The following is a 20360-nucleotide window of genomic DNA, read 5'->3' as shown; positions in this document are numbered from 1 at the left end:
GCTGGAGACCAGTTCATTGATGAGGCTAATAGAAGTGAGACAATGTATAGGGCAGGGAGTCAAATAAATCTATAAACAGACACTGCACAGCTCTATGGCATTGACCAACAGGGATTTGGGGAACAGCCTTGTTCCCTTTTATAGCTGCCGGGGTTTGTGTTTTCACCTCTCCTGCTTTCTATCCCCACATGGGAACTGAGAGGTGAACATGGGAATATTTGGATTTCTCTTTGGCAGATAATAATTCCTTTTAACCCATATCAATGTGTTTAATAGAATAATTGGGATCGAGTGAATCCCCCCCACACCCAATGCGGGACACCCTGTTCCCGGTATCTCCGCCTCCTGTAGATCTAGATCTGACTGAACAGCCGGGTTCATTTTCCCCATTTCAAAGGGAGGAAATTACTGTCTCCTGTGAGCTCCCAGCGCTCGGCCTGTCAGCATCAAACCAGCTGGGACTTTCTCTTGTAACTGCCACGGGAGGTTTTTGTCAGACTGGCTTCCCCTCAGTGTGCAGGGTGTGTCTCTCGCGCAGTGATACCGGGCGGTGTCCTCGGCTCTCAGGCCGGTCAGTTGCAGATACAGCAGGGTGTTGGGACTGTCCCTGGAGATGGTGAATCGCGCTGTGACTGCATCGCCGCAGTATGTGCTGTTCCCACTGCCGCTGCTGATACGGGCGACCCACTCCAGCCCCTTCCCGGGGGCCTGACGGACCCAGTGCATCCAGCAGTGTTATGTTTGTGTGTCTGGAATAGAAAAAAACGTGGGGATGGGGGGAGAGAATAAATCTTTCTGGCACAGAGGAGTTCCGGGAGGCGGGGAGGGGGTGTGAATTAAACCGATTATGAAACTGCACCGGTCTGCAACTATTTATAGCCTGGGAGACTTTCTCTGGGCTGCTCTCATCACCTGTCCCTGGCAGTCGGGGGCTGGTAGTGTTAGGTAAAAAGCAAGTCCTCACTCACCTCTCCAGCACCCGAGTTCGTGCAGAGTTGGTATGGGGCTCACAATCTGTCAGAGACCAGACACCAATTCGTTGATCAACGGGCTCACACTATCCTTAGCTTGAAAAGCTTCAGAGTAAGTGTGGCAAGTTTATTAGGGGTGAGCATCAATATTTATACACAGAAGTAAACAAAGTGATTAACAGATCATAATGGTCATGTATAATCAATCAAGATTCTACAGGATAAAACAGGTTAAAATGTAAATTCAGAAAGAGAAAAGGGGAGATGACTACTTAAGGGGAGGGGGGTGTCATGAGTAGTTCGCAGGTCAGAGCTTTGATTAAAAGTTCAGACAGAGACATCAAGTCTGGGTTAAGTTTAAGCTCATCAAAAGTTCAGACTCAACATTCCTCCATTTGTAGCTTTGGGATAACTATTTACCAAAAGCTACACCCCATTTTAAGGAGCCAAGGGCCGCTTGGCAATTTCAGCCTGGGCCAACTCGAAGAGAGTAAGGCCCTTGGCTGAAGTAGGAAAAGAATAAACTGACCCACATGAGTCTGAGGGAGGGGACACACTGAATACAGCAACACAGTATTATAAGGATTACTATGGCCCCAACAATACCCACCAAGAGTTTTTTTAACCCACCCAAATCCAGGCAGCCAATTTCATAAGGCTCCCCACCAATTATAAGGTGGCTGGCCAGAGGAGTAGTTCTTAGCCATTTCCCTTAGATGTTTGGTACATTGAAAAGTGTCAGAGTAGGTGTCATTTACAAAAACACAGCATTCTTCATTTATGAGGGCACAAGTTCCTCCCTGGGCTGCTAACATTATGTCTAAAGCCATGTGGTTTTGCAAAGCTAACTGGCGCAGCTGGGACATTTCCCCGGCCTGATTCTCAAATAGGGTCGCAGTTTCATTGGTTAAAGATTCTAGTAGTCCCTGTTCTGCATTTACTGGAAATTGAGTACATACCCAGCAATTACTTCTATTTCCTAAAATACGAGTTTTAACCTCATGGGAATATCTAATAAAAGCATTATCTTCATAAGTAGAAAATAAACTAAAAAGGCATAATAAAAAACATACAGTTGTCAGAATAAAAGGTCCTCTCATTTTTGCCGAGTCAATTTAAGTCTGATGTCTGAAAGAGGTAAGCTGGTCCACTGGTCGGAGGCAGTGTCCTCAGTGGTGGCAAGAGCTGCTGGTCCGTCACTGTGGTCCACTACGGCTGGCTTGACGTGGGAGTGGTGGATCCAGGATTTGCGTCCTTCCAGGAACACTGCAGTCTGGGTTGTTAAAAGAACCTGGTGGGGTCCAGTAAACCTCGGCTGGAGGGTGTCGCCACGAACGAACTTTTTGGCCCAGACGAAGTCCCCTGGTTGGAACGGGTGGATCTGTTCTTCCAGCGGCACGGTCTGGGAAAACTGCGAGGCTTTCCAAAGGGTACGGAGGCGAGCCTGTAGGGAGAGAAACTGGCACGCGGTCATATGATCCCCTCCCAATAGTGAAACATCAGCACGTGGTAGCGCCCCGCCTTTGAAAGAGGGGTGTCCATAGAGCAGTTCAAAGGGGGATAATCCCAATACACGGGTTGGGCGAGTACGAAGGTGAAACAGGACCGAGGGAAGTACCTGAGGCCACTTTAACCCTGTTTCCTGACAGTATTTAGCCAATGTAAACTTAAGCTCCCTATTCATATGCTCAACTTTCCCGCTAGACTGGGGTGGTAGGGTGTATGAAAGGAGTGTGAAATGCCCAGTCCTTGTTCTAAACGGCCAAGGACGTGACCAGTAAAGTGAGGTCCGCGATCTGAGTCAAGCACGAGAGGGATGCCAAAACGGGGTACAATGTCTCTAAGGAGAATCTTCGCCAGTGTGGCAGCAGTACAATTAGCAGTAGGAAAAGCTTCGACCCAGGAAGTCAGAGGGCAAACCAAAACAAGGAGGTGCTTTTTCCTAAAAGCCTTTGGCATATCTGCAAAGTCAATTTGAAGATGTTGAAATGGAGCAGCAGGCGGAGGTCTTCCACCCTTAATTTTGTTAAGAGGCGGAGCAGGTCCATTACGCTGACATGTGCTGCATGCTTTCACTATTGACAGGCAGTAGGGTTGAATGCCTGGAGCATACCAAAAGCGAGCGATGGTGTCCACAAGGGCGTGCGTGCCGTAGTGACCCCCCTTATCATGGTGCCAGTGAACTGCCACGGGGTATGTGGAGCGAGGGAGGCAGGCTCAGCCATCCGGCATAAGCCAGGTCCCTTATTTGTAAGATGCTATAAACTACTTCCAAACAGTCGTGCTGATCCTGGAGGACTGGCAGGTCAGGAAGCAAGGTAGCTGGATTAAGGGGCCCACACCTTTCAAAAATTAGGTTAGTGTCTTTTAAGAGTTCGGCCTCTAGCTGTTGCTGACGATGGGCTGAAAAGACTTGGGTTGTGCCCCTACACAGAAGGGCTGACAAGGCATGAGAGGTCCAAACCGTGGTAAAATGACCCAGGGTCAGGCTCTTTGCCTTTGTGATCAGCAGGGCAGCTGCTGCCAGAGTCCGGGTGCAGGATGGGGTTCCCTGAGCGACAGGGTCGATCTGCTGAGAGTAAAAAGCAAGCGGGAAATGGTGGGGCCCGCTCAGCTGGGTAAGGACGCCACTAGCAATTCCGCCCCTCTCGTGGACAAAAAGGTGAAAGGGTTGCTGTAATTGGGGGGGCGGAGAGACATGGAGGAGGCCACACTGTCCTTGAGTAACTGAAAGGCTTGGATTGTGTCCGGGGACCACTGCAAAGGGTCAGGAGCAAGGTTAGCAGTGAGTCGGTGGAGCGGTTTGCTTAACTCCCCGCAGGATGGCAACCAGGGGTGACAGAAGCCAATTAATTCTAAGAAACCTTGAAGTTGTTTCTTGGTGTTTGGCAGAGGGCAGTTTTGGATAGTCTTTATGCGGACTGGGTCCATTTGTCTCCCCTCTGGGGTTAACAGGAAGCCCAGATATCGGACCTTCTGTGAGACCCACTGAATCTTGTTAGGGTCTATCTTGTGGCCTCTGGTGTGTAGGTATAATAAAAGTGCCTTACCATCGATGCGGAGGGCAGCTTCTTCGCGGTTACCTAATAGGATGTCATCTACGTATAGGACTAACGTGGATCCCTGAGGACTGGTGAAGCCTTCCAAGTAGTGGCGGAGGCATTGGCTGAAAATCATGGGGCTGTCTCTGTAGCCTTGAGGAAGTCGTTGCCAGACATAACTTTGTCCCTCCCAGGTGAAACCAAAGAGATACTGAGGGTCTGGGTGCACAGGAATGCTGAAAAAGGCTGATTTTAAGTCAATAACAGTGAACCACTTAGCATCCCAGGGGATTTGGCTGATGATAGTAGCTGGATCAGGAACTACTGCATGAAGAGGGACCACCTACTGATTAACAACCCGTAGATCCTGTACAAAGCGCCAATGAATAGGGTCTCCGTCCTTTTTAGGAGGCTTTTTGACAGGCAGTATAGGGGTGTTACAGGGAGTGCGCTGAGGGCGGACTAGCTTTTGTGCAATGAATCCCTCGATAATGGGGTGGATGCCCTCCCAGGCTTCCAGCGACAGGGGGTATTGAGGGACTGACGGGGGGTTAAGGAGGGCTTCACTTGAATCCTTATTGGCTCTGCCGAAAGGAGCAGGCCAACATCAGTGTCAGAAATTCCCCAGAGGGTTAAAGGCAAGTCAGTGAGGTCAGGGGAGAGGGGGGGGGGGTTCCCAATTACCCTGAGTTGGGGCCGAATCTCCTAACACTGTCATCAATAATCCTACCCCTTCAGGAGTGCAGGTTAAAGTAGCCTCAAGCTTACAGAGTAAATCCCGGCCCATCAAAGGGATCAGACAAGCTGGGGAAAAAAGAAAATGGTGAGAAAAACATTTATCAGCATAAATAACATTTAGAGGCAAAGTGAGTCCCAGAGACTGTGGGTTGCCCTCCACCCCAGTTGCATTTTTAACCTCAGAGGATAGCCAGGGAGAGGGGGCATGATTTAAAAGAGAGAAAGTAGCTCCAGTATCAATGAGGAAGGAGACAGGCAGTCCCTGGACTGAAAGGGTTAGACGAGGCTCTTTGCTGGGAGGGGAGAAAGTGAGGAAGGAGCCGGCTAAAGACATTAAGGAAATAAGACCATCACATTGTTTGCCTTCGCCCCCGGGGTACCGTCATTGAGGAGGCTGAGTTTGCTGCAGCTGCTGCTGTTGCCCGTAGTTGATCCAGGCCTGGGGAACGGGCTGAGCTGGTGGTGCAGGGATGTATTCGTCCCTGGTGTAAGTATCTGCGGATGCGACCGGACCCTCTGGGCGTCCCCAGGGGAGGGGTATGCAACCTGCTGCATCTGCTTGATCTTTTGCCTAGTAATTACTCCTCCCGAGGTGTGCCCTTCCATTTCCCCCTTATCCCTCTGCAGAGATTCCGATCTGGAGTCCTGCAGATTCCCCTCTGCGCCCTGGAGAGAGTCCCCCTGCGGAGGAATAGGGGCAGGTGCAGTGGGGACCAACTGACGAGTCAAAACACGCCGTGGTTTACACCCTTCATCGAAATAACATGGAGGGGGTTCACTCTCGGGAGAATACCTGACTGCCATAATTTTTAAAGATTTCCACAGCTCTGCTGCTATGTCCCAACAAAACCAGTAACATAACTGTCCCAGATGGTCTTTTTCGATCTGGCTCCTTACTCCTCTTAAGGCAGCCTGTTCGAAAGAGCCATACGAAGGCCACCTTATCTCCGGGTCGGCCAATACCGCGGTATACCCAGTCCAATTCCTTACACACAGTGTGTACAACTTCCTCCTAGACATTCCTGTCTGTACTGGGAGTTTCCCTTCGTTCCATAACTTATTTACAATCCCCAACGGACTCTCAAGAGGCACGCTAGTCCCTTGACCCATGGTGTCTGACAGGAGCCCTCCAACTGGCGTTTACCCTGCTGTCCAGTACACGACCCCTCAATATTGAATTGGCTGGGAGAAATCTCCCGTGGCGCCTGCCAATTCGTATATGAGTGGTCTGACCACTGGACAGAGGCACCGCACCAGAAGGAAATCCCGGACGAGCCCCCAAATTGTTAGGTAAAAAGCAAGTCCTCACTCACCTCTCCAGCACCCGAGTTCGTGCGGAGTTGGTATGGGGCTCACAATCTGTCAGAGACCAGACACCAATTCGTTGATCAACGGGCTCACACTATCCTTAGCTTGAAAAGCTTCAGAGTAAGTGTGGCAAGTTTATTAGGGGTGAGCATCAATATTTATACACAGAAGTAAACAAAGTGATTAACAGATCATAATGGTCATGTATAATCAATCAAGATTCTACAGGATAAAACAGGTTAAAATGTAAATTCAGAAAGAGAAAAGGGGAGATGACTACTTAAGGGGAGGGGGGTGTCATGAGTAGTTCGCAGGTCAGAGCTTTGATTAAAAGTTCAGACAGAGACATCAAGTCTGGGTTAAGTTTAAGCTCATCAAAAGTTCAGACTCAACAGTAGCGCCCTCAGCAGCAGAGACGTTGCACTGTTACTGCAGGGGAAGGTTTTTGTCTGAGCTCAGATTCACTTCCCCTCACTGTGTCTCTGGCGCAGTAATACACAGCGGTGTCCTCCGCTCTCAGGCTGGTCATTTGCAGGTAGAAGTTGGTGCTGTCCTTGGAGGCTGTGAATCGGCCCTGGACGGAGGAGGCGTAGGACTTGTATGAGGGATCATAGTAGCTGACCTGCCACTCCAGCCCCTTCCCCGGCTCCTGTCTGATCCAGCTCATGGCGGTGCTACTAAGAGTGAACCCGCTGGTGGCACATTGCAGTGTATGGGACTCTCCGGGCTTCTTCAGCGCTGGCCCCGACTGGGTCAGAACCACCTGCGAGCGGCCCCTGGGGGAGAAGGGAAAAGAACAAATGGTAAACAAAGCCCCACAGTAACAACGGATTGAAGGAGCGAATTAAAATCAACAAGAGACCAATGAACCACATTTCCAATAAACTGGGTGAGACGACAGATTAAAGTTCTGTTATAAATCACAGCCATTGCCCCACCCACCATAAATCAACCCCTTGTCCCTTCACTAGATCTTTGGCGGCGGGGCGGGGGGGGGGGGGGGGGGTAATACCTTCCAAAGCCGCAGCAATGCAAACTAAAAGGAACCAAAGTCTCATTTTCCCAGGTGCTGGAGGGGAAAGTTCTCAGGGGACTGGCTGGTCACTGCACAGACCCAGGGGCTGTGGATTGTGTCTCCGGGTGCAGCCTGGGCAGAGAGAGGCACACATTTAAATAGGAAACTCTCACCCATATTTGCATACCTCTTTCCTTATAAGGGACCCAAACTCCTTCCCTGCAGGCTGTGAATTGCTTGCTCCAGGGCTCAGAGAGGAGTCAGATTGTCCCTTCCTGAGGGTCTGTGCAGCGCCCAGCCCCACTGCGGTGGGGTGTAAAAGGGAAAGAAGCAGCTGCGGGTGTGAACCCAATTCCCCGGTTATGAATTTAGGGCCTGATTGTCATCAAATTGTGCGATCGTGGGGAAGGGGTCTCCGGAGCCCCTGCCCAGGGGAACGTTCAGACAGAGGGGTCAGTGACTGGGGAGGGGTCGGGTCACAGGGTTGCACTGGGCTGAGACACCCGCTGGAGAGCTAAGTTTCCCTGGGATGGCGAGTGCAGTGTGTCTGGGAGTCTTTCTGTAGGCGAAGATGCAGGCAGCTCTGAAGGGAGATTATTATTAAAAATCGAAATTCATACAGATGATTCCATTCCCATTCCTGTTCCCATTCCCACTCATACCGCGCTTCTCATGGATACCTAGATCGTAAACTCACTGGGGAAGAAAGAGTCCTCCTGCTCTCACTTTGTAGAGTGCCTAGCACTCGGGGGTCTGGTCTGTGATTGGAGGCCTTAGGCGATAGGACCACAACCATCTACAACTCCACTGCACGTCCAGAATGGGTCTCGTAAATCTTCATGTTTCTTATGAAATGTTTGTGTGAGGCTGAATGGGGGACACAGAGCCGGGGACGGGAGCAATGTAGGGGAAATGCTATAAAAACGGAGCAGTCGGCCCCTGGAAAGAAGGCAGCACTAGGGCTGGGAAATATTAAAATCCCACTTCACACTGATGTAGGGCTCACTCAGTGCACAGGCCCTTGTTCTGGGACCTCTTCACAAGGGTTCATTTCACCCACAGGGAATTACGAGTGGGTTGAGGGGGGGTAGATTTAGCCGGCTCAGCACGTTGCAGGGGTAGAGCCAGAGTGACATACTGGCTGTTTGCTCTGGTCATTGTGCTCTTTGGTGAGTGAGACCAATTTTCTCAGCCACTGAACAGAACATCTGGCATCTACTCCTGGCTCTAATATGATAGTCGGGCAATGCAGTCTGCAGTAGGTACCGGTATAAAGACTCCTTTTGTATCTTCCCAGCCAAGGGAGGGAAGAATAGTCTAGTTGCTACACATTGAATATTCCTGGCGTCTTTCCTCTAATTTCTTGGCAGAATGATAGACGATTCGTAGAGCAGGGCCCTGGGAGTCAGGACTCCTGGGTTCCCTTCCGAGTCTTTGAAGCTCTACTTACCTGTTTGACTCTGGATGAGACAGCGCTAAATTCACAAGTGCTTGTAACTTGCCATGGAATCTGTGCGAAGCGAATAACCAGGCCGGAAGGACGCTGTGTCGGCTGCTGCGTCTGTCTGTGACTCACTCCAGAGTCCAGAAGGCTGGTTCCCCACAAGGTTAATGTTAGTGCAGGCTCTGATAGGTTTCCCCTCACTGTGTGTATCTCTGGCACAGTAATAAACCGCGGTGTCTCCAGCTTGCAGGGACACTTGGCTTTTGGAGGTGTCTCTGGTGATGGGGAGGCGACTTTTGAGAGCATCGTTACAGTTATTGCCTCCACCAGCCCAGATACCTCCCATCCATTCCAGCCCTTTTCCCGCTGGCTGGCGGGCCCAGCACACCCCGTCGCTAGTGAGAGAGAATCCAGACACGATTCAGGTCAGTCTGAGGGTCTCCCCGGGGTTCTTGATTCCCCCACCGGACTCCACCAGGCTGATCTGGGAATAGACACCTGCAGAGGGGGAGATAAAGTGGAAATATTGCAGTGATTCCCAGCGGTGCAATTATTAGGGGACATGCGGTACCGGGCGCCCAGTGGCAGTGCAGCTCCCGCCCATACCCGCTGGGAGCAGCAGGAGGAAGGCGATGGCCAGGCTGGGGGTCATGTCTGCGGCTGGCGGCTTGTTCCCCAGGCGGGATGGGAAGCTGAAGCCCGGCGCTGGCTCAGAGTGGTGGGAGCGGCCTGCGGCTGGGCTATGAACAGGGCCCCGGGGAGCTCATTTGCATGGGCCAGGGGTGGGGAGGGACAATATAACGGGGGGATCTAGGAAGTGTCAGGTGTGTGACGCAGCGTCGCGTTGTTAAATCTCCTGGCAGGTGGATTCCAGAGTCCAGCTGTAACACGGAATGTTCCCTTCTGCTATTTCTTCTGCCCGCCGGAGATTTGCAACCATGAAATTACTGACTGGAGAAAGTCTGTCTGTCTGTCTGTTTCTGCTCCATCCCTAATTTTGATGTTGGTGTCAATGGTATAACCTAGGAGCCAGGTCCATTACTGAACCATTCCTTGTTCATGGGAATCTGGAAAATTAGGACGGAGACAAACTGTGCAAAGATGATTCGGGAAATGTTCTGTTGGGGGCTGTATTGTTGGAAAGGGTTTGGGGTCAAACTCCTCAGTCTGAGGAGAAGGGTCAGTGCTGCTGGGGCAGGAGAAAAGTCACCCCTGGCGCTCAGTAGCTGGACAGGCCCTTGTGATGCCCCTTTACAAAGGGGTGAATTTCACACAGAGGTTTATCAATGGGCTGCCGGGGAAGGTCACTTCTAGTTTATTGGCCAGACCCTTCCGGCCCATAATCCGCACTCCGGGCTCAGCGTTCCCACTGCTCTTCGCTGAGGGCTCAGCTTCTCCAGTGACTTCAGTGGGAGAAGGAGGGAGCCTGAAACTGGAGCGTGTCTGATCAGAAAGCCCCGGGGAGTCACTGCGGGTGTCCACAGAGTGAGGGCGGACGCACCTGCTCCTCCCTGAAATCCACCCTGGGCATCTGCTCCCTGCGCTCCCCGGGGGAGATGGAGTCAGTGGAGTCACTGTGTGGTGCGGATAAGGGGAGATACTTTGGTCTGTTCTCATTGCTGCGGAGCGAGAGCGCCTCCCCCAGGAAATCCCTTCCCCAGTCTGTGCAGGGGGAGGTTTTTGTCTGAGCTCAGATGGTTTCTCCCTCAGTGTGTGTCTCTGGCACAGTAATACACGGCGGTGTCCTCTGCTCTCAGGCTGGTCATTTGCAGGTAGAAATTGGAGCTGTCCTTGGAGGCTGTGAATCGCCCCTTGATGCTGTCAGAGTAGTAATTTGTAGATGAAGGTGTGTGATAGCTGACCAGCCACTCCAGCTCCTTTCCCGGCTCCTGTCTGACCCACGCCATGTAATAGCCGGAGAAATGCTTACGGCGCATTTCAACTGAGTGGATTCTCCGGGCTTCTTCATTTCTGGACCGGACTGGGTCAGAACAACCTGTGACCGGGCCCCTGCGTAAGGAGAGGGGAGGAGGGAAGAATGAGGGGGAATAAAATAAGTAATCACACTTTGCAATCTATGTTAATATCATTGCAGAAAAGCAGTGATAGTCTCCTGCTTCTGCAGTGGATTTGTGCAGAGAAAATACCTGCCAGAGAAGCCACAAGGAAAAGTAAATGGAGCCAAAGTCTCATTTTCCCTGGTGTTTGAGGGGGAAATTCTCAGGGAGGCTGGCTGGTAACTGCACAGACACAGGGGGCTGCGGATTGTCTCTCTCCCTGCCTCCTGGAAAGAAAGAGAGAGAGAGATTTAAGCAGGAAACTGACGCCCCTATTTGCATATTCCCCTCCTTATAAGAGGCACAAATGTCTTGCCTGCTCTCTAGATGTCAGTGACATTTGAGAAAAGGGGTGTCTTTGGCAGCAAGCCTCATTCTTAAGAACCCATTCCCAAATCATAAAGAGGGGGCCTCTTTGGATTTTTCAGAAATCCAGTCTTGGTTGTTGATATGCTATCAATAATCAATAACTGAGAACTGCATGTTGATAACAGTAAAGGGTTCTTATTTATTCCACTTTGCTTAGTGCTGATTGATTGTTGTTGGGTACTGAAGAAATCCGTACATGTATAGATAAGAATACCTGTTAAATCAGACTTTCCATTTCAACTGGGTGGGTGCCTGGTCCTCATCTCATTGTATCACTAGATCCCTTCTGTTACCAATGTTTTAATCTGTTTGAGTGAATGGGCCAGAGCACCAGCTATCGTCAGTCGGGGTAGCAGCCTTGGGATTCGTGGAGCTTCCAGAATTCACACCTGTGAGGCTCTGACCCCAGAACGATTGTCCTTCTGTCGGGCTTGTCCAAAGCTCAGCAAAGGAAAGTAAAGAATAAATGATCACAAATCAGACAACAAGAATTGTAACATTCAAAAACCAATAGGAGAGCACTTCAATCTCCCTGGACACTCAATAACAGACTGAAAAGTCGCCATTCTTCAACAAAAAAACTTCAACAAAAACAGATTTCAATGAGAAACTGCAGAACTGGAATTAATCTGCAAACTTGACATCATCAAATTAGGCCTGAGTAAAGACTGGGAGTGGCTGGGTCACTACAAAAAATAAATTTCCCTCTGTTGATAGTCACCCCTTCTTGTCAACTGTTGGGGATGGGCCACATTCACCTTGACTGAATTGGCCTCGTTAGCACTGACTCCCCACTTGATAAGGCAACTCCCATCTTTTCATGTGCTGTGTATTTATACCTGCTTACTGTATTTTCCACTCCATGCATCTGATGAAGTGGACTATAGCCCAGGAAAGCTTACGCCCAAATACATTTGTCAGTCTCTAAAGTGCCACAAGGACTCTGTGTTGTTTTAGCTTCAAACAGGAAATTCTCACCCTATTTGCATATCTCCCTTCTGATAAGAGACTCCAATTATTTCCTAGAACAAACTCGGTTTCTTTGTGTGTGGCTGAGAGAAGGGCCAGCAATTTATCTCTGGGGTACCCCCCTCTCTCAGTCGGGGTCCTAGCACCATTGGATTAGCGCTTCCTATTGGACTATAAGGAGTCCAGTTGGCATCTTCTTTCTCCTCTCCCTAACTCCCATATTTAACACTAACCCTGAGCATAAACCTGAACCTTAACCTTTATATTTATCTCAACCTGAGAGCTAAAGGAATACCTAGTTCTATCACTAAATCCTGACTTCATCCGTGAAGGCAATTCTAAGCCTGACTTTTAACACTCACCCCCCACCCCCATCACTATCTTGAAACTAACACTAAAGCCTGACCTAAAACATAACGATAAAGATAAAACCAAACCCACAATTTAACTCTTAACTGAACAGAAATCTAAATTTGTACTGTAACCCTATTTCTAAGGGTAACAAATAACCGTAATCTTTAACATTTACTCTAACCCCAACCTTAAATGTATAAGCAAACCATAATCCTAAATTTGGCCCTAATATTAAACATGACCTGTCACATTAACCTTTAACTGTAACCTGAACCTCAAATTTATTCTCTGTCTCTAAATCCTAACCCTATTTGTATCCATAAATCTTAACTCTAACCCTAAACCTAGAGCTAATTTTAATCCTACCCGGAGGCCTGAAGTCTTGCTGTAACCCTAAAGTCTATACCTTAAACTGTAGCCTTAATAGATGGGTGGACAGGAGTTATGTGATAATGTTAATGGAGGCGGGGCAGAATAAATAGAATCACATAATGTTTAGTAGCCTTGGAGGCAGAAGTGTCAATAGTCCATTGTGGTTTATTGAAAATTGCTTTAACGTTTGAAGCCATCACTTTCAGTTTGAAAGGAGTTTCCTGCTCCTGCATGCAGGCTGTTGGGCTCCGGAAGGAAGCTTGTGATCTGGATTTTTAACAGTCACTTTGGAAAGAGCCATGGTAGATCAGGATGGGGATGGGTTGTGCCTCTCTCCCTTCGGGAGCAGCCTGCTTTGTCTCTCTCTGTCTTTGGTTCTTGTGTGTTAGGGGTCTGGATTCTGAACAATAATAAAGTACTATAAAGTTGCTGCCTTTCAGGAAGAATATTGTATGTGTGTGTGTGAGAGAGAGAGCTAACATTTCTATGTACATGTCCTTTAGGCTGCTTGTGTAAATAGAGGTGGAGCTGTCTTTGGAGGTTGTGAGTCCGCCCCATGCCCCCCACCCCTTGGGGTTTTAGGCCAGAAGCTGTTGGTATAGGAAGTATGATAGTAAAGCGTCCACTCCCACTTCTTCCCAGAAGCCTTTTGGATCCAAGGCATGATGTAGAGGTTCACATTACATCCATCTACAGCGCTTGTCAGACTTTTTCACTGCTGGATGAGATTGGGTCAGGACAATCTGCCAAAAGACGCCCTGGAGAGGAAAGCAATTGGTGAAAAGTGATATGAATAATGAATAATTAAATTAAAAATGTCTGGGGCCGACCTCTGCCTTAAGGTGAACCTTCTGAGGCCATTCCCATCTGTACAAAGAGGAGGGAGAAATGATTTGCACCCACTTTGCTCTTACATTCCTTAGGTGTCAGAGGAGTTGTATGATGTTTCATTTGTGTCAAATCAACTTCCTGGGCCAGTGTCATGGACTCACAGATCACGCCCACTCGTGGCCCCATGCGGTCTGTGGGGGGTGCCCCTTTCAGTGAGACAGCTCTTCTCGGGGGTCCACTCTCTCCCGGGGTCAGGCCCCTCCACCTCCTGGAGCCGCACCTCTCTGAGCATTAGCACACCTGTTTCTTGCCGGGGCCCCCTCAGGGAGTCCACTCGCTCTGGACCCTTGGGGCCTTCACCCCCCGAAGGGGATGATGCAACCCTGTTCTCTAGACCGGAGTGACTCCCAGCCAGTGTAAAACAGGAGGATTTATTGAGAGTTGAACACAGCACAGGAAACTCTCAGGGCCTCAGGTCTGGCCTCCCGCAGCCCAGCACATCCCAGTCTCTCTGCATCCAGGTGGGCTCTGCCTGCTTCCCCCCTCCAGCCCATAGCCCCCCTGCTCCCAGCTGGGCCTCTGAGATCACCGGCCCCAGGCCCCGCCTCTGTCCATTGTCTTCTCTCCAGGTAAACAGGGTCATAAACTGAGGCCTCCTCTCCTTGCTTCTGTCCTCTGGCTGGAACCGGCTGGTTAGGTCACCAGGTCCTCACTCTACAGCCCATTGTTCTCCCACTGGCCATAACCGGCTGCAACTCCTGAGCTGGGTCTCCGGGTCGGGGTCTCAGGTCACCGGTCGCTGGGGTCTCCATCCTCCAGGCCATTGGCTGGGGTCCCACGTTCCCTCTCCGGTCCTCTGTACCAACAAACGCCTTCTCCCCTCCCCTCGTTAAACCAGTAACCCCAGGGAAACTGAGTCCCACCCCCTCCGCATGCGAACCATTGAAACCCCACTGAAAACAAGAACCCCCCCACTTCATCACAGCCCGTCCCTTGAGTTAGAGCAGGAATGACTCTGTCCTCAAAGTGTAGTTCAACTGTATGTTCCAAAAATCGACGTGAGCGTCCAGTCGGTCAAATGAAGTTTCCTAATGCAAAGAGCATCGTGGTGGGACGGGAAGGGAGCCCCAATGAGTCAGGTCTTTTCTCTGAGGTGCTACTGTCAGGACGTGGGGGCTGTCAGCTTTGCATGTACTGGATTGACCCGAAGCTGGGAGTGTGTGGGGCCTGGGTAGGCGTATGGAGCGCTGGGTTCAGGTGGGTGGCCAGAGAATCTAGCAAAGGCTGTGAGGGTCTCTCTTTAATACATTGCCTGATACTTGACCAGAGATCACACACACTATGGAGCGATGGGCAACATGATGGAATATTGTCTGGGGATTATATACATAAAACCTGACTTTACTCCTGGCCTGGTGACACTTCCTATTCCTGCACCCAGTGGGGTATTGTCTATGGATCTGTAACCCTCTGCGGCCCCTAGGATAAGAGGGGATAAGGGACAGTGTTGTGAGGATAAAGGCAATAGCCGCTTGTGAAGGGCGGAGATGCCCCGGTGAGGGGCCCCACATCGGTTATAATGAACTAATCATCTTCTGCTGCATTAATGCGATAAACGTCCCAGTTTGCTGAAAGGGCCAGAGCCCCCCTGGTGTAAATCTGGAGTAACTCCAGTCTAGCGGAAGCCGTTGCGGTGACTTTACACTAGCGGAGGATTTGGCCCCAGGAGCAATTCACTCCATCCATTGGGTCTGATGCAAACCCCAATGCACTTGTCCCCTTTACACTGACAGACACTGTCCTGTGAGTCTGACACAGAGACGGCCCCGGGAGAGCCAATGTGCCAGGTCTGCGAGGGGAAAGCGACTCAGAACAGGACTTCGGATTGGGGTTCACAGATGAAGCGAGGGATCTCTGCACTGCAGGCCCAGTGGGGCTCTGGGCAGGAAGGGGAGACACATTACCCGGGAATGGAAGGGTTAACACTTATGGGAGGTTTGTGTTACATTCACCCAGTTGCCGGGTCTCCTGTCTTAGCCCGAAGCGGTGTGTGTGTCACTGCTGCCCCCGCGCGGCTGCCGGGAGAAGGGCGATTCCGCAGCCTGAGTTTTTGTATGATCACAAATTGGCTTCGTTTCACTGTGTCTCTCGCACAGTAATAGCGGGCGGTGTCCTCGGGCTTCAGGCCGGTCATTTGCAGATACAGCTCACTCTTGGAATTATCCCTGGAGATGGTGAATCGGCCTTTCACTGAATCAAGGTAGTATGTACTACTCCCACCAGTGTTTATAGCAGTGACCCATTCCAGTCCCTTCCCAGGAGCCTGACGGACCCAGTACATCCAGTAGCTGCTGAAGGTGAACCCGGAGGCTTTGCAGGAGAGGCGGAGAGAGTCTCCGGGCTTTTTCACATCCCCTCCGGACTCCACCAGCGCCTGGGACCGGACACCTGGGAATAAAGACAGGCCATTAATATCAGTATAAAAACAGCGGTAACACAATATTCTTCTAACTCTGCCAGTTCTTCAGAAGAGGAAAATACCTTCCAAAGCTGCTACAGCGAAAATTACAAGGAGCAAAAATCCCATTTTCCCTGGTGCTGGAGGGGAAGTTCTCAGGGGACTGGCTGGTCACTGCACAGACCCAGGGGCTGCAGATTGTGTCTCCGGGTGCAGCCTGGACAGGGAGAGGGACAGATTTAAACAGGAAACTGTCTCCCTCATTTGCATGCCCCCTCTTTATAAGAGACACACACTCCTGCTGCCAGTGATCTGACTGACTCGCCCCAGGGCTCCGGGTGCGGGAGTCAGACTGTCCCGGCCTGTGTGTCTATGCAGCGCCGGGCACAGGGCACTGGGGTCTCCTGACACTTTTGGACAGCTGGGAGGAATGACCAGCTCCCTGCAGTGACTGTATTTCCTCACTCAGGAACTGAGGGCCTGGCTATTGTGAGGTGGTATTGGGGATTGGGGGTACTCAGATCTGGAGCCCCGTTCCAGGCAGACAAGGGCCAGGTAACGTCCGGTCGGGGGGGGTCAGGGTCTGGGGAGGGGTCATGTCCCAGGGATCCATTGGGCTGGGCCACCCGCTGGAGAGAGAAGATTTCCCATGGCGCTGGGAGGGATTTGGGGGAAGCCCCTTTCCCTTCCCAGCAGTGACCGGCTACATTGAAATGATCCATGACACTAGGAACGTGATCTGAGCAAGCCTGGCTCGTTCTTTGGACCAGGTCTTGGGCCCTCCTGTGGGTGCAGGTGGGAGAAGCTGGGGGAAGGGGGGAGTCTGAGCACAGAGTTAAGTTTTGCAGTGGAGCCTGCCTGGGATGAGTGGGCCGAGAGCGGCGTGTCCAGGGTTTCTTGCAATTGGTTCTGGCCACTAATAGAGACAGGAAAATGGCCTAGTTCAGTGGCTGTCAACCTTTCCAGACTGTCCTGCATCAGGAGTCTGATTTGTCTGGCATACCCCAAGTTTCACCTCACCTAAAAACCGTGTGTTTAAAAATCAGACATCAAAATACAGAAGTGTCACAGCACATTACCGAGAAATTGCTGCCTTTCTCATTTGTATCATATCATTAGAAAATAAATCGATGGGAATATAAATATTGTACTAAATTTCAGCCTATAGAGCAGTAGAAACAAGTCATTGTCCATATGAAGTTTTAGTGAGTACTGACTTGGCTAGTGCTTTTTATGGAGCCGGTTGTAAAACTAGGCAAATGTCTGGAGGAGCTGATGCATCCCCAGGAAGACCTCTGCTTACCCCGGCTGAGAACCACTGGCCTGTCCCGCTCCTTATAAGAGACATAAACTCCTCTGCTCAGAGATGTAAATTAACAACATAGTGGCTCAGAGAGGGGACTGCTCCTTATACATTTGTATATGGGAGAAATAAACACTTCCCTTGAATAACTAGAATTCTTTACCTGGGGATTTAGGGCCCCATACAAAATCTGTTCTAGTCATAAGAGCTGGTGGTAGATTCCGCTCTGAAGCCTGCACTCCCCATGCACCGTGGGGCGGTGGTTCTGTGGGGTCAGTGCCTGGGGTCCGGTCACAGGTTGGGGGACACTGGCTGGAGGGTGAAGATTCCCCGGGGCGCTGGGGCAAAGTGGCCCATTCCTTTTCCCAGCAGGGGCCCGCTCCACGGACATGCGCAGTGACCAGGGGGCCAGGTCCCCAGCAGGAGCGCCTCGTGCACGGAGCGGGGCCGGTGCTGCAGATTGTCGCTGGAGATGGGAGAAGGGCTCGGAGGGAAGTCTGAGGCCAGAGTTCACAGCTGGATGCGCAGTGCCAGGGCGGTGAATGTGCTGAAGGCAGAATGTCTCGGGGTGGGGGAGGGCCACAGAGTGTCACTGACAGGGGAGAATTTCAGGTGTGGTTAGACAAGCCTGGGGGATTCTTCACCCGTAACTCCTCATTACCTGGCTTCTCTGGGTTCGGGTTGATGGTGGGAATTTGCAGCTTAGAGGCAGGCCAGTGCAATTCCTATGTATAATGGGGGTAACAGCAATGGGGCGGTTCAGGAGTGGGTCTCGGGTGGGTTGAACTGAAGTGTAATTCCTAAACCGGATCCTGGACTTTGTGTGGGGGGCGTGGCTGTGGGGTTGGGTATTTTGAGGGGAGGATCCAAGATTCCTGGGCTTTGCATATTGCTGTCAGGAGTTGCTGTAGCACATTGCGATGTGGGATCCAATCCCCGGGGAGGGAGAGATGTCCAGAGGTCACCGCTCTTCCAATGAAGAGGGAGCCTGGATTAGCCGTAGCAGGGAGGGGAACAGGCCAGGGTGAGCGGGTCTCTATGGGGTGATGACAGTAACTGAACCTCACAGTGGTGTCCGGTATCGAAGGCAGAGAGTGCACCCAGCCTTTTCGGTCTCTGTGGGGTGAGGGAGGCTGTGGGTAGCTGTGGTAGGTAGGTGCAGAGAGGAGGAACATGGGCAGTAACGCAGGGTCTCTATGAGGTGAGCGTGGCCGTGGGGGGCAATGGGGGAGGTGTAAAGGGGAGGGGAGAGTTCTAGTGTGAGGGGGCGTGTCAGTATCATACTCTCCTAATGACACTTTTAACGGAATGGAAATGAAAAACATGAATCCCAGCAGAGAGAGGATGAACTGGGGAAGAGGAAGAGGCAGGTCAGTTACTGGAGGTAAGCATTCATAGTGCTTTTCTTTGGGGTATTTCTATTTGGATTCATATTTCCATTGACGTTGTTATTCACATTCCAGTTCACCCTCCCATTCATATTGCCAGTTCCATTCCTAGGAGTTCATAGTCATATAACTGTTCCTATTTTCCTTTGTAGTCCCATTTATACTCCACTTCATATCCCCATTCACATTCATATTCAAATTAATACCCCCTGGATACTTCCATTTCGATTCCCCTGTCCCATTCATATTTCTGTTTGGATTCATACCAACTTTGGCCTTCCTCTTCCCACCACAGAGCATGAAACTCACAGACATGTTTCCTTTGGATTGTTGTGGGAATATGGATCTGGGCATCAGACCCTCAAATAATGTTAGACAACTAAAATGCTTCGGTGCCACTCAGGAGGTCCATAGACGCTTGTGCTGCCCCCTCTACAAAAGGGTGGATTTTTATCCAGAGAATGATCAATGGGCTGAGGGGGAAGATCACTGAGCGATTAGTGACCCCACCCCACCTGACAAACAACCCCCACTCCGGGCTCCTCATGCCCCCTGCCCTGCACTAAGGGCTCAGCTTCTCCACAGACCTCACTGGGAGAAGGGGGAAGCCTTAACCTGGAGACTGTCTGACCAGAGAGTCACTGGGGGCATCCACAGAGCGAGGGCGGATGCACCTGTTCTTTCTTCCTGCTCTGCTGAAATCCACCCTGGGCATCTGCTCCCTGCGCTCCCCAGGGGAGATGGGGTCAGCCTCTCTCCTATTACAGCTGTGTGTGGTGTCCATAAGGGGAGATACTTTGTGTCCGTTCGCATTGCTGTGGAACCAGAGCGCCACCCCTAGGAAATCCCTTCCCCTTTTGTCTGAGCTCAGCTCAGACCGGCTTCCCCTCCTGTGTGTCTTGCCTCGCACAGTAATAGCAAATTACTCAGGGGACAAAAATACCTCCAAAACCTGGAAAAAATAAAAACTAAATTGAACCAAAGTCTCATTTCCTCTGGTTTCGGAGGGGAAACTTCTTAGGGGGACTGGCTGGCAACTGCAGAGACCCCGGGGGCTGCGGATTGTTTCTCCGAGTGCAGTCTCAGCAGAGAGGGACAGATTTAAACAGGAAACTGTCTCCTCGATTTGCATATCCCCTTCCTTATAAGAGTCAGACTCCTTCCATCAACCATGTGAATTACCCTCCCTAGGGCTCCGTGATGAGTCAGATTCGTTCTGTATTTCTTCAACTAACAACCTGCGGTGGGATCCTGAATAAACATTTGCCTAAGAGAGAAATGAACAACCGCCTGAAATGCATATCTATGACTATAGTGTCTGGTCCAGTGTCTGTTGTACTCACCCTAAAGCCTCCATTATAGGCTTGGGATCAGGCTTTCCGGGCAAAGACTCTTTGGCTAGAAAGCAGGGCAGAGACAGCTGACAATCTCTGTGTACCAGGGTCAGAGGTGTGTGAAAGCCGGTGGGCTCTTTCAAGAGGGTTTTGGAACTATGGCTGTAGGGTGCAATTTCATCTAATCTAATCTATCTATCTATCTATCTATCTATCTATCTATCTATCTATCTATCCCCATCCACCCCATCTATCTATCTATCTATCTATCTATCTATCTATCTATCTATCTACATCCACCCCATCCACCCCATCCACCCCATCTATCTATCTATCTATCTATCTATCTATCTATCTATCTATCTATCTATCTATCTATCTATCTATCTATCCCCATCCACCACATCT

This window comes from Chrysemys picta, chromosome 13 (assembly GCF_011386835.1).
Source record: "Chrysemys picta bellii isolate R12L10 chromosome 13, ASM1138683v2, whole genome shotgun sequence".
NCBI classification, from domain to species: Eukaryota; Metazoa; Chordata; order Testudines; family Emydidae; genus Chrysemys; species Chrysemys picta.
Note: the sequence above shows the minus strand (reverse complement) of the source record.